The sequence below is a fragment of the Gallus gallus genome, chromosome 2 (assembly GCF_016699485.2).
Source record: "Gallus gallus isolate bGalGal1 chromosome 2, bGalGal1.mat.broiler.GRCg7b, whole genome shotgun sequence".
In the NCBI taxonomy this organism is placed as follows: Eukaryota; Metazoa; Chordata; class Aves; order Galliformes; family Phasianidae; genus Gallus; species Gallus gallus.
Genome location: NC_052533.1, coordinates 54,322,095 through 54,349,954, shown reverse-complemented (window position 1 = coordinate 54,349,954; position 27,860 = coordinate 54,322,095). Strand labels below are relative to the sequence as shown.

At 39.5% G+C, this 27,860-nt stretch overlaps 1 long non-coding RNA gene across 4 annotated transcripts in view; it reads left to right on the top strand.

Moving 5' to 3' along the window:
- Positions 1–27,860, top strand: part of LOC112531745 — a 79,951-nt gene that overhangs the window by 34,745 nt on the left and 17,346 nt on the right. Inside the window, exons 3-4 of one of the 4 annotated variants that reach the window (XR_005857931.2) lie at positions 39–18,048; positions 18,217–27,265. This is a non-coding gene — a long non-coding RNA (uncharacterized LOC112531745). Of the gene's footprint in view, positions 1–38; positions 27,266–27,860 lie in introns of those variants that run through there. The other 3 variants (XR_005857930.2, XR_005857929.2, XR_006937249.1) reach the window with 3 other exon arrangements.

Here is a 27,860-nt window from a genome sequence, read left to right as displayed (position 1 = left end):
ATCTTGCATGACTAAATCTTACCTGTTTACTTAAACAGCTCATTTGGGAGAGGATATTATCCATGAAACTGGATATGAAGACCAATGCTGTATGGGAACTGTTGAATCACAGCCTGAACCTCTGATTGATCAGCTGAGGTGAGCACTGAGTCAGCTGTGGGAGCACAAGTGAAGGCAATTCACCTGTGTGACCAGAAGGGGTGGAGCCTGGCTCCACCTCTCCGAGACCCCATTTAAGGGCTGACTGCCACCGAGGAAGGATCTCTTGGAGTTTTTCCTGCGAGCTTACAGCATGGGTGAACATTTTCCATTTGTTTCTGATTGTCCCTTTCCAACATGATAATTGTTCTAGCTTTACAATCTGTGGATACCAATCTGACCACACCACTCCATATATTTGTTGACTATACAGATGCAAACACTGATTGATTTTCACAGACAGGAGCAGACACATCAACCATGAAACTAGTGTTGATACAACTAATTTTATATTATCATGGTAATCAAAATGGAAGTTGGGAAAATAGTTCCTGGAGTTAAAAATTCCGGTTAAAAACTGTAGGAGCAGAGATAGCAAACTCATTTAATTTCAGCAGTTGTTGAGTGTGTAGAAGTCCAGGAGGGTTCAAAGACTGGCTAGCCCAATTGGTGTCACCCAAATGGTGGGTTAGCAAATTGAGCATTGTTCATAATGGAAGGGAATTCTGGACAAAGGATGGCGATCCCTGGCAACTTTGTTTTCCTGGAAAAGATATTTATAGTCTAAGTAGAACTGACCCAAAGGGGATCCAAGTGGGGAAATGTAGATGCGAATGGACTTTATCTCCATGGTTCAGTAGAAATAATTTGCTAATCCCAGGAATAGGCATTTCAGTGGGCATAGCAACATCAAAATTGGATTAGGACTTCCAAAAATTGTGGTCTGTGCCTAACCAATGTTTGGGGATATCAATACAGCATGTAACTGTACGTGGAGGCCAGATGGGAGAGCCTGGAGGTGTGTTTATTGTCTTAATGGTAGTTTGGGAGTTCCGTAGAACCTGGAAAAGCAATATATTACGAAGAACCAGCCTCAAAAAGAGAGGAAAGGTTCTTCTTCTAATGGCACATGGGCCCTAAAAGGCCATTACTGGATCTGTGGACAATGTGCCTACCAAACGTTACCTCCAAATTGGTCAGGGATGTGTTATGTAGGATATATTAGACTACTGTTTTCTTGTTGCCACAAGTCCAGGGAAGTACAATGGGAGTTAAAAAATAAAATAAAATAAAAATGTATGATGACTTAATAGAGAAAAATGATCAATTAACACCACTTTTGTTGGGGGAAGTTTTCAAACACGAGGAAAGGATGAGTGGCCACCTGAAAGAATTATACAGTGCTATGGACAAGACATTTGTAATCTTAATGAATTTGTAACAGGTGCCAGAGAACCTTTTATATTTTAAATCATGTAATTAGATTACAAACTATCATAGAAATAATAACTAATCAAATTGCTACAACTCCTGATCTTTTGGCGGACCAATCCATTCAAATGAGAAATGTGATTTTTTTTCAGCATCACATCATCTTAAATTATTTGTTAGTAGAAGAAGGGGGAGTTTGTGGGAAACTGAATGAATCTAAATGTTGCCTACAAATTGATGATGATGGAAAAGTGGTAAAACATATCTCAAAAGAAATGAGAAAACTAGCTCACATACCTATCCAAATGTGGAAATGTTGGGAATTAAATATGTTTAATGGCTGCTGGGGGAACCATGGGCTAAGCATGCACTTTTCTTTTTTTTTTTTTTTAGTATAACCACAGTTTTAATTTTTGTTCCATAATTAATTCCCTGTTTGATGCAACTAATAAGTTTTAATAAGGATGCAAATAATAGCCGCGACTGATGAGCGGAAGTTAACTGAGGAACAAAAAAACGTGCCTTTACATCTAATGCCTAAGTCTAAGATTATATTAGAAGAAGATACATTATGAAAGTCAAAGGACTGATTGAAGTATTCAGGCCTGAACTATCGGCCCTGAATCCAAGCTGAGTTCTAGATGAACCTCACAAACAAATGCTATACTGCACATTCAATGCAATCTCTCAATTTTGGTGTTTTATTATGAATGTATATTTTTATGCCAGTTTATAAATATCTGTTGGAACGCTCATTGTGTGATGCTAACTGATGGGATTTTTCTTTAGGGCATATTTACAAGACAGTGTACTTTGTGAGCAGTGGGGCCAGATATATGGTCTTGTTGAGAAATACGTGGTTAAAACACAAATGGATAGAGACACAGCCTTGGTTTCTGCTCTTGAAGTTATGTAAGCTTGTTTATTCAACCATATAAAAAATGGACCTCCTTGTAGCAAGTTTGGAGACCTAACCAATGAGAGGAAGCATTGTGTAGAACCCCCCAGTTGCCAGGAAATGCTCTCCAAATCCTCACTGCAAGAGGGGCTCCCCAGTGATTCTGAGCCAAATGATGGTAAAGTATTTGGGCAATTGGTGATGTACCTTATTAATCACTATAGTTACTTAATCTTGTGTAGTAGTGATTAGGGACATTACCTTGTTCTCTGCTACTCTTGCTGTATCTTTTCACCTTGTTTTGTTCTACTCTCACTGTGCAACTGACATTATCTACCTGGACTTGTGCAAAGTCTTTGACATTATCCCACGTGATGTCCTGGTCACCAAATTGGAGAAAAATGGATTTGATGAATGCATAAGGATTCCTGGATAAGGAATTGGCTGTCCGATTGCACTCGGGAAGTTGCAGTCAATGGCTGAATGTCCAAGTGGAGATCAGCGAGAAATGGCGTTCCTCAGGGATTGGTGTTGGGACTGGTGGTATTTAACATCTTTGTAGGTGACATGGACGGTAGGATTGAGTGTACTTCCAGCATATTTGCAGATCACACCAAGCTGACTAATGTTGTTGTCATGTTAGACGGAAGGGATGTTATGCAGAGGGATCTGGACAGACTTGAGAGATGTTCCCATGCCAACTTCATGATGTTTAACAAGGTCAAGTGCAAGGTCCTGCACCTGGGTCTGGGTAATCCTAAGCACAAATACAGGTTGGATGGCTTAAGAGCAGCTGTGAGAAGGATTTGGGAGTGTTGACTGATGAAAGATTCAATGTGAGTGGGCAATGTGTATTTGCAGCCTGGAAGGCCAACTGTATCCTGGGGTGCACCAAGGGAAGCATGACCAGCAGGTTGATGTTGAGGCAGGTGATTCTGCCCTCTCAAGACCCTGCCCGGAATACTGCATCTAGTTCTGGCGCTCCCAACACAAGAAGGACATGGAGTTGTTGGAGCAGGTCTAGAGAAGGGCCACAAAGACCATCCAATGGTTAAATTAGGAGCTTACTTCACCAATACTATGGTATCTGATAATGGATTGAAGGCACAGTCAGAGTGAAACTTTCACTTTTTACACCTGCAGGATCATGATAATGCCTATTTCATTTCCCATAGTCATATTTATTTACAAAATTAATTGAATTTATTGTTGTACTTCTGTTGCATGATTGAGTCAAGTGTAAGTGTTCTGAACAAATGCAAAAGCTCTATTTGGAATCACAAAGAAAAGTCAACTGAATCCATTAGTGGAGATGTGTCTTTTCCGCTCACACTATATGTCCCAGTAGACTAAATCTAGGGTCTAAATGAATGAAGAATGTCTGCCAAATGTCTGTTTTTAAAACATTCTGGCACACCGAAATCTACTCTGAAAATAAAATAGCATCATTTGAAAGCAAAAATTCTGTGGCTAGCCATTTGCTTTTGAACTGAAAACAATCAAGTATTTCCATCTCACAAACTTATCAATCCTTTTCTCATGAATAAAAACAATCAAGGGCTTGTGCTTCTTAATCTTGCTCTTGGGATTCTATGTGGTAGCATTAACTGCGATTTCAGTGATGTAGGACAGGAAAAATTAATATAATGTGACCCTGAAGATATTTTTTGCTTGCTTGTCAAGCTCTGCTTTGCAGTAGTAAAGACAAACAACTTTCACTTTAGAAGTTAAATGCTGAGTAGGTACAAATGAAACCCTTTTTCATCCATCGTGTTATTTTAGCCTATCTTGGGAAGGCTCAGAACGGAGAGGAACAAGGAGTATTGCTGTACAATTTGCTCTAATGTTTACCTCTGGCACGTTCAATAGGATAGGGAGTTGAATAAGTGTGTAAATTATACACATAAGTGTGTAAATGAACTGTGGTACAAACATGGCTAGATAAATACTTCTTTAGAGAAGTAAAAAGGGAAACAGCATTTAGGAAATAGCTGAATTACCAAATTGTTAGTCAAAAAGGCTTCACTGAATACGCATAATGTAAGTTGGGTATTCTTCAAAACATGTCGCTGTCACTGAGCCAGGTCAGCTATCACCTACTGAACCTAGCTACATTTGGCTGGAACATGACTCAATCCTCAGTAACAGGCTGCTGCTGGAGTACATTCAGAAGACCTTAACACTATTTTCAAACAGAATGAAACCACGCTGATTTCAGCATATCTGCTTCATTAGATAAAAAAAAAAAAAATTAAAAAAGATGAAATTTAAGATCTGTGAAGTAAAAATTAATTACAGAGAAATCCTAAAGAACGTGACAAAGAAAGAATAACCTTGGACTGTAAGAAGAGTATAGAAGCAAGTTATGAGTGGGGTGGGACACGGAAAAGAGTGAGAAGATGTGGGCGGAGTCTGAGAGTGGTGAAGAAATGATACAGTGGGATCTCATGACCGCACAATGTCTTCTGCCTATGCTGGAATATGCCTATGCTCTTCCACTAGCAGTGTAGCAGAAGCATTTGAATCATAGGTGCTTCTTGCTCTTCTGCTTGAAGCTGCACAAGAACTTTGATAGCTTGAGAACAGAGAAAGAGAGAGACATGAAGACGTACACCTTCTCTTCATGTGCTTAAAATTACTATAAATACTTTCTAAAAATGACCAGTGCTGATGACTCATATGATCTCTGATTCCTTACTGGATCTATCGGTTATTATATAGTTCAAATATTTCAAAATATTCCTATCATGCTCAATATAATCTACATATGGTGATTTCATTTTATTGATTTTCTAAATTAAAATTATGGGGAAAGTCATACATGCAAGAAAAAAAACAAGAGAAAACATGCAAGAAAGAGTTTCGTAGATCCTGTGTCTTGTTCATACTGGAAACAAAAATGAACACATAGATGACTACTAATGATATAGAATTACAGAATCATAGAACTGTGAAGGTTGGAAAAGACCACTAAGATCATCTAGTCCAACCATCACCACCATGGCCATTAAATCACGTCCCTCATTGTCACACCTACCCCTCTTTTTCAAAATTTCCAGGGATGATGACTCCACCACATCTCTATGCAGTCCGTTCCAATAACTCACAGCTCTTTCTGAGACAAACTGAACTACTTCTGCTTCAAGTTAGGGTCATTACCTCTTGCCCTATTGCTAGTTACCTGGAAAACGAGGCTGACTTCCACCTCGCTACAATCTCCTTTAAGAGAGCCATTAGGTCTCCCTCCCTGAGCCTCCTCTTCTCAAAACTAAACAATCCCAGTTCCCTCAGTCTTGCTAAATACATACATAAATCTCATACAATTGGCCTCAGCCAATCCCTCTGCAGGGCCTTCCTACTCTCAGGCAGATTGACACTTCCTCCCAACTTGGTGTCATCTGTAAATTTACAGGGAGTGCGCTCAGTCCCCTCACCCAGGTTATCAATAAATGGACCTTGTAGTATCAGAATTATGTCAGCATTTGTAGTGGAGTCCTAGAGTCAACTACTCTGAGGCATATTGCTGCTGATGGAATATGTGAAACTCAAGAATTCGAAGGGTAAATCAGCTATGGAAAGAAGTTACATAAGAGATACACTGTTAGTTTCCTGTCCCTTGTGAGAGACAGCAGATTTCATGTCTTCCTTAGTACATGGTTATATAAATTTACCCACATGCCCACTGTCGTATACTCAGCTCAGTAATATGAATCTATTCTCACACATTCAGTTGTGTTTACTTTGTATCTACTCATAAAGATCCAAGAACAGACTGCAGGCTGTACTTTCGGGCTTAACTTATGACACTTCCTCCTCTATGCAGATTTTAAGTAATTTTGGTTTTGTCCTTTGAAGTGGAAAGGTGTTAGAAAAAGTATAGATAGCAAAAGTGTACTGAATTCAGGAATACAGGATAATAATGAGCAATGATAATCTGATGGCAGATCGACACTTCCTCCCAATTTGGTGTCACCTGTGAACTTACTGAGAGTATGCTCAATCCCCTCACCCAGATTATAAATAAAGATATTGAACAGGGCTGGCCCCAGTACTGAACCCTGAGGAGGACGACTAGTGACCAGTCACCAGCTGGATTTAAGTCCACTCACCACCACTCCCTGGGCCTGGCCACCCAACCAGTTTTTTACCCAGCAAAGAGAACAGCTGTCCAAGCCATGGACTGCCAGCTACTCCAGGAAAATGCTGTGGGAGACAGAGTCAAAGCTTTACTAATGTCTAGGTAGATTACATCCACAGCCTTTCCCTCATCCCCTGAGTGGGTCACCTGGTCATAGGAGAACTTGTTGCGAGGCAGGATCTGCTGTTCATGAACCTACATTAGCTAGGCCTGATCCCCTAGTTGTCCTCTACATGCCATAGGATTGCACTGAAGACAATGTGCTCCATGACCTTCCCCGACACCAAGGTCAGGCTGACAAGCATGTGGTTACCTGGATCCTCCTTCTGACCCTTCTTTTAGAGGGGTGTCACATTAGCAAGTATCCAGTCATCTGGGGCCGCCCCATTTGATCAGAACTGGTGATAAATGATGGAAAGCAGGTTATCAAAAACTTCTGTCTGGTCCCTCAGTACCCTTGGCTGGATCCCAGCTGGTCAGGTGGAGCAGCAGTCACGGTTTCCTCCTGAACTGGGGGAGATTTATATTGCTCCCTGTCCCTGTCTTCTAGTTCAGGGTTTTGAGTACCCCAAGGATAACTGGCCTGACTATTCAAGACAGAAGTAAGAAAGCACTGAGAACCTCAGCCTTTTCTTCATCCTCAGTGACAGCATCCAATAAAGATGGGAGATTCTCCTTGGCCCTCCTCTTGCTGTTAATATCTCTCCAAAAATATTTTTCATTATCTTGAACACTGGTGGCAAGATTATGTTCTTTCTGGTCTTTTGCCTTTCTAATTTTCCCTCTGCATATCCTAGCAACATCCTTGTACATCCAAGTTGTTCGTACATTCTTTTTTTTTTTTTTTTTTTTTTTACCTGAAGTCTCAACAAAAGCTCCCTGTCCAGTCAGGCTGATCTTCTTCCCCATCAACTCATCTTATGGCGCAGGGAAATGACAGCCTTTTTCTGTGTCTTTACAATTTTATTCTTGAGGGAAGTCCAGTGCTCCTGGACACCTTTGTCCTTCAGGACTGACTCCCAAGGGATTCTCCCAGCCAGTGTTCTAAACAGTTCAAAGTCTGCCCTCCAGAAGTCCAAGGCAGTACTTTTGCCGAGCCCCCTTCTGACTTCACCAAGAATAGAGAAGTCAATCTTTTTATGGCTGCTATGCCCAAGACGGCTTCCAACTACCACGTCTCCCCCTAGTCCTTCCCTGTTTGTAATCAGCAGGTCTAACAGGGTATTTCCACTTGTAGGCTCTCTTACCCACTGCTTCAGGATATTATCTTCCTTCAGTATCCTCACTTACCTGTCCTTCGTGTCCTGGGGCCTCATACCTGTTACACAAGGGCACTGGGAAGGTGAGGTAGGCCAGCAGAGGGGGTCACCCGCCATTCCAAGAAGGAACCTGTTTCCGTTTCTCCTTGTCTCCTACATCCCCTCCTTCTGTCCAGTGGCAAGAGGGGAGGGGATCCACTGTTACTTGCCTCCTGGGTTCCTCTCTTACAAGGATGTCAGCGAGTGGCTCCACCAGTCGATCTCTATTTCACACTCCCTGATGCTTTTTAGTCTTTCTACCTACTCCTTTAGCTTTGCTACCAGGCAGAGCAAATCATGTACCTGCTCACATCACACTGAGTTAGTATCCCAACTACCCCCTAGTACTTGCAACAGGCTCAGGCAGTTCCTGCAGCCAGTGACCAGGACAGTTGGATGTTTGAATGGGCGCTCAGTCTGGATTGCCACAGTCTTCTTGGGCACAGCTTTTGGTCAAATGGAAACCATGGCTAGTCTAGATTCACTGAGAAGATAAAGAGTGTTATGGTGAGCTGGCTTCTTCAGTGGGGAGAAGGACTCCCTCTCTGCTTGCCCTGACTGTCTGAACTGCTGTGCAAGTTGCCATGCTATGCCCTACAGATGCATCTTGCCCTGTTACGTGTCTCATTCACAGTGTTTTGTATCATAGCACTCCCTACAGGCTGTCGTTGTTCCAGAGGGATTTGGCTGCCATCAGTCCAGGCTCTTCCCACACTGCATGAGAATTGCATCTCATCAGGGGAAACAATTGCTTTTATCTAACCAAATATCTTCACTAACTGAAAAAAAAAAAAAAAAAAAAAAAAAAAAAAGAGTCCAAAGAAATTAAAGAAATAACATGATTCACTGCTTATTACATGCATTTTATTCATGTCTGGTAGGGGAAAGAGAAAGAAAAAAATGTATAGAACTATAAATAAAATGAATCCACTGAGATGATTTACTAATATTGTGCTTCTGTATGTTAGATTTTCATAAGGAAATGTTTCTCATAAATAATCTTCAAGGAACTTTTACTAATCTTTCTTCAAACTAAAGAATGACCCAAATTCTAATCAAGCATTTTATCCTATTAAATCTGTTATGTAGCTTCAAAACTGGAGTAATGCATATTGCAATCCTTTTTTTCTCTCTTTGTAGTTCTCACCGTTACAACTTCAAAGACTCAGTTTGCTTAGACATTTGCATATCCATCTAGAAAGATTACGCACTGTGCTCAGATTTAATTTTTGTTGTCATTTGAATATTAAGGTTTTACTCATACTGAGCAATGAAATGCCTTTCCTTGCCAATCTTTCTCTCTGTATACTACTAAGACATCCTGAACAGTTTGTTCTGGTTTCAGTAAGAGTCTTCCACATGACTGGTCACTAGTGGTGTTCCTCAAGGGTCAGTACTGGGGCCAGCTCTGTTCGATATCTTTATTGATAATCTGGGTGAGGAGATTGAGCATACTCTCAGTAAGTTTACAGATGACACCAAGTTGGGAGGAAGTGTCAGTCTGCCATCAGATTATCATCACTTATTTTTACTCTGTGTCTTTATATTCATACCGTCCTGTTTAATAAGTACTTGAATAAATAGACAAGTAAACAAACAAAACAGCATGTTATGATCAGATGCACAACTTAAATATTAACGAACCATACATCTTAGATATATATATTAATTTAATTATAACATCACTTGTAAGTTTATCTTTTCATAGTTTTTGCTTGATTTACTCCAAACATGTTTGCTTTTGAACAGTTACACACTATCCATGATTCACCATTTTGGTCTTAAAAGGTGATGTTCATTTTAAGATGGCATAAACTTTGTATCAGCTTATATATATATACTATTATCACCTATCACTATTCCCATCCCCATCCCTTAAAATGATAAATAACATATAGCAGCTTAAAAAAATTCAATTTTCTTGAATTTCAAGATTAGTATTATTTCTCATAATCCAGATAAATATAATTACCTATTTATCAATTGACTATAGCAGAGGGGAGGCATAGAACTTCTGTATTTTGTTTGGCAGAATTTCATAGTTATTCAAAGAGACTGAGTTAACATATGGCACATACTGTTTCTAGCCTCCATTTCTGTCTAATAAACAGAAAGTTTGGGGGAGTAAAGAAAGAGGAATGTCCTTTCCAGCAGAAAACACCTTCAGGGACTGGAAGTATTTTTGCAAAGGTCAAACCAAATCTAGCAAGAGCTCTGTTTAACATCTCAAAAGTCAAACTATCTGTTTTAGTAAAGCACTTCTTTTTAGCTTCCGTGAAAAATTATTGCTATAACTTTCTCAGTTCCAGTGAATAATAAGTTGCAATCTGAATTCCTTGAAGCTTTAGGCTGAAAGCTTCTCAGTAGTTCAGATCTCTTTACTTCTACTATCTGAAAATTCAAGAACTTTGATGCTTAAATAAGGCACAGTAATGTGACAATTCAGTCATCCAGCGCACAGATAGAAGGTAGTGAAAACCATAGAAAAACATAGAATTTTGAATAAGTAGGGATGCTGTGAGAAGGAATAGACTGCCTTCTGTCTTGCTGCATGCACTACAGAAGACCATGAAAATTTTCAACTACCATATGTGGGCAAAGATACGTGCAAAATATTTTCCAAAGATTATTGAAGAATTACTATTCTTATGTAATCATAATTGATGTATATGATTTAATATATTAGCTAACTCCAATATGGCACCATATCATTCAGTGATCAAATACAGCAGCTCAGAGAGAGCTTTGGATACTTCTTCAGGTGTAATCACCCTTCTCAATGTGATGCCAACACAGACAAATATTTTGGTGTTTCATGGTCCTCCACATTTCACACAAATCTAGAAAAAGCTACTCCTGCCACCATTGAGGCTTTATAGCAGTCATTGAAAACATGTCCCTCAGGGTATGATTCAAAAATTCCTTCTGGAATAGGGATATAAAGCTGAATTTCCAAGAGAATGGCAGAAATCATCAAGATCTCTAATACACAGTTCAAGAACAAGTACTTTATCTTTTCAGAACTAATTGAAGATACATTTAAACACAAATTTGATTCACTCACGTTAACATTTAGACACCAAGCCAGAGTTACATTTGTAACTGTAAAGAATTACAATTAGCTTCAGCAGGAGAGTCTGGAGCCCACTGATCTTAACAAACAGGTGATTCTAACACTCTTACAGGAGAGTCAAATTTAAATTCTTTCTCAGAACACAACAAAGTGGTTTCTCTAACTACAGGATTAATTGGTGTTAGGCTAAGATTACGGCTTGTAAAAGAAAGACATAGACCCTTTACTGCAGTACAGACACTCTTGCTGTCAATAATGTCAATATATTGAGGGAAAGGAGGCATCCAACTCCAAGATACTCTTGGTACTTGTGTCACTACCCTCATATCCTCTCTTACTGGTTTCTTTAGGCAAGTCCTGTAGAGAAAATACACAAATGCCTACCTTGAGCAGATTGCATGCAATAGATAGGAATAGTTTTGGCACATATCCAAAGATTTTAGCTGCTGGAGACAACTGGATCTGTGAATAACTGGGGAGAAACATGAGTGTTGTTTAATCAACAAATTGCTAGTTATAGGAAACTCCTTAGAGGTAACAGTGAAACTCAAGAACTGACTCCTCATTAAAGAAGGACAGAGACAGTTTCTGCTATAAAGGGAAATCACTGAGTTTCACATCATCATTTACATAAGCATGAGGTGATGCCAACTGCGAGGAATGCAAAGCAGTAAGCAAACCAAGATAAGATTGACAAGAAACTCCTGTTTTACCCAATGAGTGGCTAAGAGTCAATAATTCTGAAGAAAAAATGTTCGGCTGGAGTATGTACATAGAAATAACTTTTTAATATATCATAGCAAATGGAGATACAGCAAGTCTTGCTGAAGTGTCAGATGGCTAGGGATCTTAATTGGTATATGCAGTTTTTTGTTCTTGTATGGCTCCCATCTTCACATAATGAATTGATTCTCTACAGATTTCATAAGAAATTACTGAAAACAGATAATTTTCTAGTTTGATAATTTTCTAGATTGTGAGAATACAATTGCCATAGGTGCAATTGAATCATTATATTATTTATCACTAGCATAATACCAGAAGTTTTATAACCAAGAGTTTGTTTGGCCTGTTGAAATTCTGCTTGGATATATAAATTGCATAGAGATATTTTCCTCATTCTCATTAAACCAGGAAGTCAGGGAGAAGTGATCTCTCAGGATGCAGGACAGAAATAAAATTATCTCCTTACCTTACCCTACATCCATCTTTGAAGACAGAGAAAAGTACCTCCAGCAGAAAGTTTAGAAAGAGTAGGAACAGGGAGGTTAAGTTAAACATCCACTGAAATACAAGCCTGACTGTGAGGCTGGAAACCTGGAACACTGGCATGCTGTCATTTCCAGAACATGTGACAAGTAAGAGTAGTAGATCTTTCAAACATTTTCTAGTAGATTGCTGTTACTGCTTTTTTTTTTTTTTTTTTTTTTTTTTTTTTTTTTTTTTTTTGCGGGGGGTTGGGTGGTGGGGACAGTGGTGCTTTGGCTTTGGAAATTCATTCTGGCTTCAACAGGGATAACACTGACTTTCTTCCTGGTAGTTCATAAGGCACTGTGCTTCAGACTCTGGATGAAAATAGGGGTAATAACACACCAATGTTTCAGTTGTTGCTAAGCAGTGCTTGCACAGAACCAAAGACTTTTCATCTTCCCATACTTCCCTACCAGCAAGGGAATTGGGGATCTACAAGGAGCTGGAAGGGGACAGAACCAGGACAGATGACCCAAACTGGTTAAGGGATATCCCATAAAACATAGCATTATGCTCAGCAGCAAAAACTTGGGGGAGCTGGTGGAGGAACTGGGATGAGGGGATAACATTTTTTGGCATTGGCAGGGCATTGGTTAGCAGGTGGTGAGCAACTGTCATGGTTTTATGATTTTTGGTTATCAGTATTCCACATCACAACATCATGCAGTGTACTGGGAGTTAAAGAGCAAATGCTTTAGTTCCGGGTACCTGTCTGGAAGAGAAAAAGAGCTGTGGACCCCAAGAGCCTTTTCAAGTACTGTTATCATTCTTGCTCAAGGGAACAGATATAAGGGTGCAGGTCATCTGACTCGGCCCTCTTCTCGTCTCACCGTGTTCCCTGTTGGATCGGCTCGCTACTGCTGCTCCCGACTACACGCAAGGCTTCAGTACTAGCGTAAGGCCTTTGGCTCTGGGACAATCTTACTCTCAATTATTGTTGATTTATATTGTATTATAGTGTGTTATCTTACATTCCGATGCTATATTTAGTAAATTAGTTTGTTTCTCCTCAGATTGTTGCCTCTGTTTTTAATTATTTTGGGGTCCCCTGTTTCCCTTCCTGGAGACGCGGATTTTGTGAAATCCCTCCGCCCCACTAGTTGCGGAACCGGGCCGGACCAGCCCTTAAACTGTTGACAGCAACTAAGTTGTGCAAACTTGTCTTGTGTGTCATTTTGTTATTAATATTTTTTCCTTTATTTTCTTTCTTCATCTTTCTTATCAGACTGTCATTTTCTGCACCTATTGAGCTCTTAAACATTTGCTTTCAATTTTTCCCTCCCATACCACTGCTGAGAGGGGAGTGAGCAAACGTTTGTGTAGCATATATCTGTCTGCTGAATTAAATCATACACACACACACACAAACAAAAAACAAAAAACAAAAAACAAATAACAAGCCTATATGTATAAGAAACAGTAAAAAGAACAATTCAACAGTCAGGATGTATTGAAACAGATAGGCAGAATCAACTTTAAAGCCACAGTAAAATTTGTATCTGCTGACCATCAGCATTGTAAACTTCATACTGGAGGCAATTTCTCTTAATCCCAGAAGCTTTGGTTTCAAGCCTGAGCTTTCAAATCATTTAGTTCCAGGGCTGTCAAATCAGTCAGGGTGTGTAGAGCCTAACTATAGCACTAGCATTATCCTGCCCACCAGCAGAAATCCTGTCATTCCTTGCTTTTTCTTTCCTATGATTGCAAGCAAGCATTTGGAACAGACAAGACCAAGTATTAGATTGCTCTTGTGGAAGGAAAGGACCTAGAATGGCACTTAGCCTTTTGCCCAGAAAATAATAAACCCAGATAGAGAGTCTGAGGTGGTAAAATTTGCTTCATAGTTAATCAGCAGACTCAGACACATAAGAAAAATCTACACGACAAGCTCAGTGCTGGTGAAAAACACTGGGAGCATTCAATCAAATTCAGTATATACTGAATAAGGGGAAATACTGTAGTTATATGTTGCTCATGTAGCTTGTACTTTTGCCCTTCTGGTGCACTAATCTAGAATCATAGAATCATAGAATTGCTCAGGTTGGAAAAGACCTTAAAGATCATCAAGCCCAACTGCAACCTAACCATACTACCCTAACTCTAACATCCTTTTGCTAAATCATGTCCCTGAGCACCACATCCAAACAGTTTTTAAACACATTCAGAGATGGTGACTCAACCACCTCCCTGGTGGGATGTAATTCATCTTCAGTCTCTCTCTGACAGGACCTTCTGGTTGAAACATCTACTTTTTTTTTTTTCTTTACATTCTGAAAGCAATTTTCTGTTGCTAAGGGTAAGTCTTCAGGTATTAACATTCCCTAGCTAAACTGAGGAGTGTTGTAAATAAATAGTATAATCATAGAATCATAGAATTGTTTGAGTTGGAAGGGACATTTAAAGGTCATCTAGTCAAACCCTGCAATGAAGAAGGATATCTACAGCTGGATCAGGTTGTCCAGAGCCCTTTTCAGCTTGATCTTGAATGTCTCCGAGGACGGGGCATCCATATCTCTGGGAAACATGTTCCAGTGCTTCCCTATCATTATTGTAAAAATCTTTTTCATTATATCCAATCTAAATCTCCCCTTTTCTAGGCTGAAACCATTTCATCTTCTCTTGTCACAACAGATTCTGCTGAAGAGTCTGTCCTTTCTTATAGCTCTCCCGTCAGGTACTGGACTGCTGCTGTTAGGTCTCCCCAGAGCCTTCTCTTCTCCAGGCTGAACAGCCTCAGCTCTCTCAGCCTGTCTTTGTAGGGAAGATGTTCCATTCTTTGATCATTTTTGTGGCCCTTCTCTGGATGTGCTTCAGCAGCTCAGTGCTTCTCCTGTACTTCACATTTCCACATCTGGACACAGTACTCCAGGTGAGGTCTCACCAGTGCATAGTAGAAGGGATGAATCACCTCCCTCAATCTGCTGGCCAAGCTTCTTTTGATGGAGCTCAGGATACAGTTGGCTTTCTGGGCTACATGGGCACACTACTGGCTCACGTCCAGCTGCACTCACCAGTATCCACATGTCCTTTTCAGCAGGGCTGTGCTCTATCCTTTTAACTCACTGTCAATGTCATTGCTGAAGATATTAAACAGCATCAGTCCCAGTACTGACCCCTGAAGGACACCACTTGTCTGTGACCTCCATCAGAACATTGAGACATTGACCACCATTCTCCGATTACAGTCTTGCAAACAGTTCCTGAGGACATCCTTAGTATATGACAGTAGTGATACTGTAAGATCAGGTACAATATGCATTTCTAAAACAAGCTAACAAAAAGATTTTCCTTACATTCAGAACATTATATTAGGATCTTACTAGACTTTCACTGTAGAAGAAATCAGCAGGTTAAGCCTCCACACTAGTCTTGTTTGATTTTAATAGCAGCAACAATTTAATTTCAATTGAATCTAGAAAATATGAGGAGAGCAATGTATATGAAATTATAGGCTGAACAGGCCTATAACTGGTTCTTTTTGGGTATCTCTTTTGTTCCACAGACACATAGAATCATATAATCATTAAGGTTGGATAAGACTTCTAAGATCATCTACTCAAACGGGCAACCCATCATTAAGGTGCCCACTAAACTAAACCATGTTGCTAAGTGTCTAATCTACATATTTCTTGAACACCTCCAGGGACAGTGACTCCACCATCTACCTGGGCAGCCTATTCCAATCCTTGGCCACTCCTTTGGAGAAGAAATTTTTCCTATGTATCCAATCTGAGCTTTCCCTGGTGCAACTTGAGTCTATAGCCTGTCCTCTTATCACTAGATACCTGGGAGAAGAGACAACCTCCATACTAATAATCTAATGAAAAACATATAAAAAATAAAAAAGAACACCAAAATAAATGCATTCACTGATAAATGAAACGTGCATTTACTATTTCTTCTTATACGTTAATGCTCCCATTTCTTCAAGGAGAGAAAATTTTGATTTTAAACAATTTGTATATAAAGACTAAATACTTCAAAAGGAAGTGTTATTCATGCTGGGTGCTGTTTTACAGCAGCTTAATAGTAGCATGCTTTTTGTTGTCTTTACAGCACTCTTACATGGGGAGGTGATTTTTTTTCTGTTCTCTGTAGCTAGTCTGTCTATATGAAACTCTTCCTGGAAGTCATTTTAAAATCAAGCCACACATCTCCCAGATCACTCCTTCATCTTTGCCACAGTACTGAGCATGCAGAGGGTGGTAGAATGTGGGTGAACCAAGACACAGTAGCACTCCAGATTTTCCACAACCCACATTTTCCTAGTCAGATAACAACAGTGGCGGTCTTTGTGGTTTCCTCTTTACAATAACAACAACAACAACAACAAATAAAAATAAAAATAAAATTAAAAAAGGAAGATTTTCTGATCCAACGTTAAAAACTTTCTTCTCAATTCAGATGCAGAAATCTAGGAGATAAACCAGTTATTTTCAAACCTTCAAATAGGTGTTCTACTCTCATGTGAAAAGGAAATGCTGGCACAGGATATGAGGTCTGGATTGATGAAATCTCACTGAGATCTGAATCTTGATATGAATCTTGATACAGATTTGTGGTTCCTTGAGGTACTGTTCAGCTTTTGACATCTTTGAAACTTGACCTTAAGCTGCTAAACAAATTTAATAATAAGATTTTTAACACACTTGTATTAAGATTTATAGCACTTATTCCACTCTTAACCACTCATTTTTGCAATGCTGACAAAATCAACGAGTGAATGTCTTGAAATACATTGAAAAAAAAAAAAGAAGAAGAGGAATAATCAGCAAACATGCATGAATGAGGCTCAAAAAAATGTGACTGCCTTCTATGATGAAATGACTAGATTTGCACATGAGGAGAGGAGAATAGATGTCATTTAAATGGATAACACTAGTAAGGCTTTCCTCATAGTCTCTCACTGCATCCTTAAGACAAAATTACAGTACTATCATCCAGATAGATGACTAAGTGAATGATAAACAATTTAAAATGGTAGTGGCAAATGGTTTGTACTCCACCTGGAGGCTGGCTGCAAACAGAGTAGCACAGTGGTCTGTAAAGCACCAACAGAAAGCACCTTCTGAATTTCTGGAGTGAGCTTGATATGCCTCAAAACCGTGCAGCACAAGTCCATCACCATGACAACCAGTCAAAGGCTGATATCAGCAAGTGTAGTATCCCATCCTCCAATGGGCTTACCCTTCTTATAAGAAAGTTTTGGCTACAAACTTATTTTTGACAAACTAGTTATTGTGAACTTACTTGTTTATGACCTCGGGACTGTGTATCTGCAAACCTAGAAGGTATAAAAGGATGACTGAGAGGAACACTGGAGGTCATCTTTTATTTCATCTTCTTCTTGGTGGTAAATGTTTCTGTTTGCTGTTTTGAGACTGTAGCACCTGGACTAGCATATCACCCTTCCCCAACCCCTTTCCAGTACTGTGGGCCAATACTAGAGCTCCTCAAAACAAGACTTCTTTTTCCTGTCGATATTTCTGACTCTTGTTCTTCCTCTGTTTTCCCTTTTTCATTTTTCCTCCATAAAATTAAGTAATTTCAAGGCTTATTTTGGCTTCTTAGAAGTCATATCACTGGCACAGTTGTTAAGGTGAAAAGCTGTTAAGTAGTTGCAAGGCTTATTTTGGTTCCTATAGTTTAGCCAAAGTATAAACATGCTAAAATTTTGAGACAATTGTGTGTCAATATTGTGGAGTAATTATAGTATATAGATTCTCATTAAAACTGATGTTTGTGTGTAGACCACTGAGTAACATTTTACCTTAATCTAACCAGGGGTATTCATTAATCTAGTCACCCCTTTCTTCCCCCTACAGGCAGGATGTGACAAGGTCTACTCCAATTTATTGTCTCTATTGACTACCTGGAAAAGATGGAGAACCTTCTTATCAAGCCTGTAAATTATTCCAAAGTGATCTGAATTGTCAGTACACTAGGAGACAATGCAGAAATTCAAGAGCAAGAAAGACAGGTTGGAGAAATGGGCCAGAACTTCAGTAAAATTCAACATGGAAAAATGATATTTCTGGAAATTTTGGGTGGACTAAGCCCTGCAGCAATACAGGGTGGGGACTAGGTGGTTCTGGATCAGCTCTGTTGTTGATAGGGCGGTGACCATACCTGTTATCTTGTTTTGCAGGTGGTTGAATTTGCTTGTAGGCAGGTGTTTCACTCAGGCTCTGCATCATGTGCTGGCCATGTGGATGAAATGTGCAAGTGGAGACAACCCTGTAGACCCTGGAGAGAATAAAAGCAGGAGGGAGGCTGTTGTTAGTGGGTTTGAGAGGAAAAGTGCATTTTGAAGGGGAGATGGATGGATGGATGGATGGATGGATGGATGGATGGATGGATGGATGGATGGATGGATGGATGGATGGATGGATGGATGGATGGATGGATGTCCTGCTGACAGTACTTGTTGAATGTATTGCTGATATGTTCCTTCTCCTACTCGGTTCTTCATCCATCTCTCAAGGATTGGTAAGTAATATTGCACTTGCTTAAGGGAGCTTCTGTTGTAGCTTGCTAGGGTTCATATAGCATTTGCTTAGCAAGTTTCTGTGTGCCACTTACTAGGGTTACTGTGTGTATGCCTGTGTGTGTGTGTATTGAATAAAACATACAACTCTAAGTACTGCCCTGAGTGTGTAGTTACTTGCTTCTGTTTTTGAGATATCCTGTCTCTCATATCCAAACATACCATGAAACACCCATGAATACAGAACTATGATTAATTCCTTCTAAAGAAATTAACAAGAATGAGATGGTTAAGATATATTTAGTAAACATTAATGATACAATTATTTAGCTATAACCTCTTCCTACAGCTCCACTCACTTTATTAACTAACAGTACCACTTATCTAGGTGGCATTTGAAGACAATGTCTCCTGTCAGTGCAATACTGTCTTTCAGTTAGTAATTTCTAGGTATGTGAGTGTAAGAGACTTTTTGGCCTCAGAAATTCACATTTATATGTACTATCCAAATCTCTTCAGTGCGGGAGACTAGGCCAAAAATCCTGAAAAACTGTTGTTCTCAAGAAAGTGCTACTATTTCTTAACAATAGCAACAAAACAACAGCAATGACAACAAAGACTTATATGGAAAATAAACAGGATCTTACATACTGAAATTCAGGGATGTTATGGTTTCAGGTCCCATTTTTCTGAACAGCTTGCTTGGGAAGAGATGGAATGTAGCTGATTTCTAGTCCATCTCTCACTGAGAGGTAAAGCCACTGAAAAAGTGATGCTAGGCAAAAAGAAGCAAAACAGCATGCCTGCCAAAATCCTGAATCTTCTGTAATTGGGCTTTGAGCCAGGTCATAGCATTTAAAAAGCAAATGCAGCACTAAAATATTGTTTTATCATGTCTGTTTCTCAATACTGAAATTACTGAAATTCACAGTACTTTGCAGCTTGATCTTTAGTATTGTTCTCATTGATGTGACATAGTTCTGCACTGGTATTTTTTGCAAGTAAAAGAAGTGACCTGCAAACATGCAGAGATGCTATCTGTACTCAATCTGTTATAAAACCATCCAGCTGTCCTGGAAGTGCAACAGGATCAACAGAGACACTGTGTACAACTCCATCCTCATGGGGCGCAGGATGCCACACACATTGGCTGATTGCAGTAATTAACATCTAAAGCTGAGACAAGAACTAGCACTAGTATTTCCTACCACAGGTTAGTTAAATGCCAAATAATCATGCATAAAGATTATTCTGAAAATTCTAAAATATTCTGTTCCATTACACAAATTTTTGAGTTTTATTTGTGTCCTAATTCTGTTCTTACTAGTGGATGTTCAAGCAGTTCCAGATAGTATCTATCATGAGTTACCTGTCAGTCAATAAATTTAAGGTAAATTCCAGTTAGAAATGCCCTTTAGAGAATAGCTTTAATTGTCAAGCTGGCCTGTTAAATTGGACTTGATTTTGGAGGAGCAGAGGGGGCAGTAGAGGAGCAGACTGAGAAAGCGGCATCTGTCATGGAAGTGTATATGAAGCAAAGGTCTGTAATTGAATTCCTCCATGTGGAAAAAACTGCACCCATTGACACTTGCTGAATGTTTATGGAAATCAAACAGTGGATGTGAGCACAGTAAGGTGATGTGTGGTGTGTTTCAGCAGTGGAAACAGCAACATGAAAAAGAAGCCCCATTCCAGATGGCCATGAAGATTGTTATAAGTGCAGCTACAAGGCTGTTGTTCATCACTGGTGAGAACACATAGGTAATGGTGGTGATTATGCTGAAAAATAACGTTTTGTAGCTGAGAATTTGCTCTATCAAATAGTATTATTGTACTCCTTGTATCTGTTGTAGTTTCCATGGAAATACATAGAAGGCATTACTTTCAGGGCAGCCTGCATATATAGTTATCATTGTATTTTTGTTTCTATTTTCCTTTTCTGTTTTAGCAAGTAGTTTCTATCTCAACCCTTGGATTCTCTTTTCTTTCCAGTTCTCTCCCTCATCCCATGGTGGGGGGAGTCAACAAGCGGCTGTGTGATGCTTAGCTACCTGCAAGGCTAAACCACAACAGTCCTTTTTGGTGCCCAACATGAGGCTCGAAGTGTTGAGAAAAAAGATCTGTTAAAGCCAAGTAGCTATAAGTGTTACAGTTGTTTAATAGTTGATGGTCACAATGTTATTTTTCCTGTTCTTGGAGATCTGTCAGAGTTTTTCACGGAACAATATTGTTTAATACCTTACTTGTTCTGCTGTGATCCCTCTGGTTCTGCTTACCATTTTCAGCAGCTGGATTAAGGTTATCATTTATCTGTACAGTGTAACATTGGTTGGGAAGCTAACTTAGTTTGTTGTTTTTTTTTATGTTGCAGACATCATTGTAGATCGGGAACCATATCTTGGAAACGATTATATTTTCACTCTTTACCTTGTCTCCTCTTGAAAAGATGGTAAAATATTTAAAAAAGGTATGCTTATTGTCCTGGCAATTCTAGAGAAATATAGATCACTGCAGAGTGCTAGGGCCTGACCCTTGCCTACAGAACCCTGTTCAACACTCTTCAGCACTCTAAAGGGAAAAAGATCTCTGGATCTCATGACAATGAAGCAGGCACTGTGGTTGCTACAACCCCTGTGATTCATCCAGAGAACCAACCCATGCCACTCCCTTTTGGGCCAGTTCAGCTTGGTACCACGACTAAATGGGGTATGAGGATCCACAGACCCACAACCTGAGATAGGGGAAAGGGGGAAGGGAGATGGACCTAAAAACAAAACAGCAGGAACAAGCTTAGGGAGAAAACTAGTTTACTAAATATGATAGCGGAATGTGAATAACACAATAAAACAAAATATAATTGGAATTGAAGCTAATAAATAAAATAAAATGAGAGATAGTGTCCAAAACTGAAGGCTTTACTCTAATGCTGAAAGTGAGATGGCTAGGAAGTACACACCACAGAGATGAGCAATAAAAAAATGGTCAGTCTCATGACTTGTGAGTAGTTTTCTTTCCCTCTAAACAGAAAACAGAAATGGAACAGAGAAGCCTTCTGGGATTTGTAGTTCTCTTCTGAAAACTAGGAACCTAGAAATATCAACAATCCACAGAACTGGAGCATTAACTCTTCAAATCCCAGTGCACTACATGATGTTATATGTGAAATACTGATAAGAAAAATCATAAAACCATGTCAAAGAGTCAGCACATCGAGTAAGATTAGAAATTCCTACTAAAATAAGGATGGAAGAAGAAGATGAGGATGAAACATGGCTATCACAAGGGCCATCATAACAATGGGAGGAGGAGGAGGAAGAATCAGAACTTGTAAAGGAGGCGATAACTATCTGACCCCTAACTATGAGTGAGCTGCAAGATATGGAAAAACATTTCAGCTATCATCCAGGAGAGTATATTGTCACCTGGTTGCTCCAATACCGGGATAATGGGAACAGTAGCCTGGATGTGGTGGGCACTGAAGCCAAGCAGTTGGGATCTCTTTCTAGGGAAGAAATCGGAAAAGGGACACAGGTCCCACGGGTGCAACTCTTGTCAGCAGTGAAGGGAAGATATCCCTTCAAGAATGATCTGGTATGTTATTCAGGAAAATGGACCACCACAGAGAAAGGTATCCAGTACTTGAGGAAATTAGCTATGCTAGAGATGAAGTATAATACTGACCTGGATGACGATCAGTTATCTCAAGATCCAGATGATGTCATGTGCCCATGACCTATGTGGCAGAAATTTGTATGGAGTCCACCATCATCACATGCCAACACACTGGCAAAAATGACCTGCATAGCTGAAGAAAAACTAGCAGTGAATGAACAATATAGCCTACCTCAACAATATGAAGAAACACTTCTCCTCCCTATTGGCTTGTCTCAGCTGTGAAGAACCTGTTCTGGGAGTTCCAGAATTCAAAGACTAGGCACTTGTACATACCAATATCTCAGCTACTAGAGGTAATCATTCCTCTGCTTGAGAAAGGGGACAATTGGGTACACACCATATGCCATCCTGTGGTTTTACCTATGTAACCATGATACGATAAAGTAGGATAGAAAACCCTTCTCAACCCTAGAGGCACAGGTACATAAGTTGCAGGAAAAAACAACTGGAAAAGGGAGTACTTCAAGAAAAATGATCCCTTCAGTTTCCAGTGAGCAGTCTCCCAGACTAAGTAGATGATTTGATACTATTTCTGAGATTGAAAATTGGACTTTTGGTTTCTGTTCTTGAGAAGATAATGACAAATATAGTGACCAGTTCCAGAGGGGGCCCTGCATTCAGCCATGTGGAGGAAAGGCAAAATCAGATTTATTGGACTATGACATCAGAGCCACAGGAGTATAACACTCTGGTGGAAACTGGTGAAAGAGTGTATTCTGGTCCCATTAAGCTCTAAAGGGGCAGAACACATCTGTATTTCTGGAGTACCAGGGAATCTCAAGCACTAACATTATTGGAGGCCAAAGTGGAAATGAGTGGCAAAAGTACTCTACTGCAATTGGCCTAGAGGTTCCACGCATCTTGAGTACAGATTACCTCAGGAAAGGGCACTTCAGGGACCCAACGGGGTACTGGTAGGCTCTTGGTATAGATGTCTTGGAGAACATTAAGTAGCTGTTTATCTTGCTCAGTCCCTCCTGTTGTGAGGTTGCTAAACATAAAAGAACAGCATGTGCCAATTGCTACAACTGTGCACCATTGGCTTTCTTGCAAGGCATGCTTGTACTTCAGTATGAACTGGAGTCAAAGGCAACCAAGTGGTATGCTACAACTGATAGTGTCAATGGATTTTTCTCAATCTCTTTGGCAGCATAGTGCAGGCCAAAGTTTGCATTGAAACAGGGAGAAGCTCCTGAACACCTGCAATACACTGATACATCATGTGGGGCAACACAGCAGAGGAAGTTTTTGAGAACAGGAAGAAAATAATACAAACAGTTCTGAAAGCCAGTTTTTGCCATAAAGCAAAGTAAGATTAAGAAGCCTGCACAGGGAATTCAATTCTGAGGAATAAAATGGATGGATGCCATCAGATCCCCATGGATGTGATCAACAAAATGATATAGGCTACATAGGTCAGTCTAAAATAATGCCTCCTGTGTATTTACATGGAAACTACAACAGATGCAAAGAGCACAATAACCCTACTGAATAGAGCACATTCTCTCTCTACAAAAACTACTTTTCAACATGATCACCACCGTTATCTACGTGAATTCAGGTGAATTATGGTTGATGCCCTCTCCCTGGAGACTTTCAAGGTGAGGCTGGATCAGGCCTTGGACAACTTGGTTCAGCTGAGCATATCCCTGCTCACTGAAGGGGAGTTGGTCTAGATGACCTTTAAAGTTCCCTTCCAACTCTAAGGTTTCTATGATTCTCTGTTGTCAGGCTGCTCCTCTGCTGCCGTGTCACATAGCAACAAAATTTAATGGAATACTGTCTTAAATATTCAACCTCTACTGCCATACTACCAACATCTGCCTCTGACATTGTAGACCAATATAATAAAATAGAAGATATTACTTTTGAAGCAATCCTGGTATGTCCTTATCAACTAGCAAAAAGGAAACACAAGCTTTCTTAGGTGTCACAGGGTTTTGGACAATGCATATTCTGAATTACAGTCTGATTGTAAACCCTCTATATCAAGTGACCAAGAAGAAGAACAATTTCAGATGGGGTCCTGAGGAAGAAGACTTCTAACAAATTAAACAGGAAATAATTTGTGCGTTACCATGAAATACTTGGACCAGTGGAAGCAGTACAAAATGCTACAGATATGCTCTACGCTGCAGCTAGGGAGAATGGTCCTACCCAGAGGACCACTGGATTGACAATACATGAAGGAGCTTGAGCTGCTTTGGAAGCGGTTGATACTGAAGCACCAGCTCCTCTTATCACTCTGACTGCCTGTGCTGGGTTGAATGTTCAAAGGGAGGGTCCTCTCTACACATTATGCAGCTCATGCTACATGGAATAAGTGGATTGCACTGATCACACAACGACTTTGAGTCTTGTAGTCCAAGAATCTTGGAAATGATTGTGGGATAACTCAAAAGCAAAGATTTTGTAATGTCATCAGAAGAGGAGGTGATGCATGTTGAAGAGATCCCAATGCAAAATAAGTTACCAGAGAATGAGAAGCAATATGCTTTGTTCACTGACAGGTCCTCTTCTATTGTATGAAAACACTGGAGGAGGAAGGCAGTTGTGTGGAGCCCTGCACAACAAATTGCAGACATTTCTGAAAAAGAAAGTGAATCGAGACAATTTGCAGAAGTGAAGGTCATCCAGCTGGCTTTAGATGTTGCTGAAAGAGAGAGTGACTAGTACTGTACCTATGCACTGGCTCTTGGATGGTGACATATGCTCCTTGAGGGTGGTTACTACAATGTAAGCAGAACAACCGGTAACTCAGAGGCAAGCTCATCTGGGTTGTTGCATTGTGGAAAGATATTACTGCACAGATAAGGAACATGGATGTAAAAGTACATCACATATATGTCCACAAACCCGACAGTCATTTCACGGAGAAACATCGAAACAACAAGCAGATGGCCATTAGGATCGAAGTGGCTCAGGTAGGTTTCGACTGACAACATAAGGGTGAATTATTTCTGGCTTGGTGGGCCCATAGCACCTCAAGCCAGCAATGAAGAGATGCAACGTATATCCCAAAATTCTATATCTTGACAGCTTGCTCTCTTCTGTGTTCAACTGGTTGCAGAAACAGAACCCTTTAGTTGTAGGCCAACATAATAAAATAGGAGATGCTATTTCCAAAGTAGCTATCATAAAATGGAACTGAAATTTTCATGAGAAATGACAAGAAAACTAAGGAGAAAAAACAAGACTTGAAGAACATTTCAGAATCGTGTCTACTGTCTGACATTCTTAGAGAGTTCTCTAGTTCTATTCTTTTTCTGTTGAAGTAACATTCACAGTGTTTTCTAAAGGCAAGAGAAGGATCATGGAATTTTACAGAGTATTAATTTGCTTTGCTGTAATTCATTACAGCTGAGTGCACTGTCCTCAGAAAACAGCTTATCAAATTAATACTACACCTTTTTCTGTTTGTTTCTGACTATGCTTGATTTTTATTAAGTGTATTGCTAAAAATTCAAGTTTAATTAAGAAAAAAAAACAACAAAAAAAGGAAAGACTGTATTAGCTTCATATGGACATTCTCTAGTTCTGCTCTTTACTTTACTTTCCTTTGTCTAATGATCTAAAGTACGAAGGCAGTATCCTGCTGGAGACAGCACCTCCAGAAGAAGAGAAAAACAAAATCAAGTAAACTGCGTGATGACCATGTGATAATGACCCCAACTGGAGGAAAAGTACATGGCTAGGAATCACTCATGACTCTGATTGGATAAGCAGCTGCATACACAGTTAAGGAGTGTTTGTGGAATTATTTGTTGACATGTAAAGGTGGGTGAGAAAGTAAAAAGAGAAAACTTGTGAATGCATATAAGGGATGTTAGAACCTGTAAGAAGTGATTTGGATCATTCACATCTGCATTCATGCCACAGATGCTGTAAAGTTTGACTTCAGTTATATATCTTTTCCTGCTTGGTAAACTAAATGAAATTAGATGCATGTAATTGTTGCTTCCTGATTCAATTGGAGAACGAGTAAATGCTATTAAAGTCCACCCACAAAAGTTCTCATTTGAATTTGAAATGAGCTGTTCTACATGGAACAATGAGCTAAGTTCTTCTACTGTTCTTCCACTGATTGGTCTTACATATGTTCAGTTGAACATATTCCTTCTCCAAACTCACACTTCAGTTCAGAACACACTGATTCAAGGAACTGTGTCAACTTAACAAACACACAATGCCTTTAATTTTCCTTCTTCACAACATCTGATTATTTTCTCGTTCAGTTCTTTAGGGCAGATACTATCCTGTCATAAACTAGCACAAATATCCATAATTCCTTTTCCTACTAATATTCCACTTATTAGGAAAAAATCAACTCTTGGATAATAAATAAACACATGAACTCAGCCTGAAAAGAAGTTTACAAGTTAAAAAAGATTACAAACCAGATTTTAGAAGTTCCTTTGGCATTTGTATAGTAGAAACAAAACATACAAAAACACACACAGCAATTCTTTCCATACTATTCTAAGGAATACATGTCCATGAACTTGCAAAACAGTACTCAAAGCTTAGTCAGAATCTTATCCTGTAGAGATCATGAAGGTCAAAAGACATTCAAGGAGTATTTTCTGAAATAAAACTTACATGCAGTGCAAGCCCAATGGATATGATCCTCAAAAAAGCCTACCATTTGTTTAAAACAAAAGAGACTAATTTTGTACAAAAATAATTTCTTAAAAATTTTACTGTTTATGCATCACAATATAAGCTTAGCAGTCCCTGAAGGTAGCCTAGAGATGTAGATAAAACAACAGGGAAAGAAAATTGATACTGCTACCAAACTACTCTCTATCTATATAGAAAGAAGAGTCATTACATTTAGTTATTACTTTGACACGGTTATTTAGATCAATCTATGCCCATGAAAGGGGGGGGACGGTAGGCCTGTGGGCCCCCTGACCCCAAAAAAATGGGAAGGGAAAAAAGGAAAGGGTAGGGAGATGGGAGCTGGACTCAAAGACAGAACAGCAACAACAATCTAAGAAGGAAAACTAAATTTTACTAACTATGATATTGGAATGCAAGATAACATAATATAATACAATCTAATTGAAATTGAGGGTAATAAATCAAATAAAATAAGAGAGACAGAGTTTCCAAAACTGAGAGGCCTACTTTGAACTGAAGGTACATGGCTTGGAAACACACCCACACTCTCTCCCAGGCAGCAAGAGGGAGAGAGAGAGCTCCTGTCCGAGAGTGAGATCCCATGACTTCCATGACGTATCTTCCTCTCTGACTGTGAGGTCATCTGGGATATGTAGTTCTTCACTTTTGAGAAGCAGGGATCTGGAAAGTTGTCAGTCCATAAAACTGGAGTATTAATCCTTTAATAACCCATGCTTTACATGATGTTATTGTGTGGAATACCAATAGCAAAAATACAAAACCATGACATACTCTGATTAGTAGGCTGTTATTTCCCAGAATTTTCTCGTAACAGCTCTCGAATGTTTGCTGAAAATGGCCTTACCTTCTTGTATGTTTTTCTCATAGTGTTCTTTAAACTAAACTAACATATCCATATGTAAGCATTCTAATACACTACTCAGTGTTCAAGACCATTAGTTTCTAGCACAATCACAGTCAGATTTTCAAAAAAATTTACAGAATAC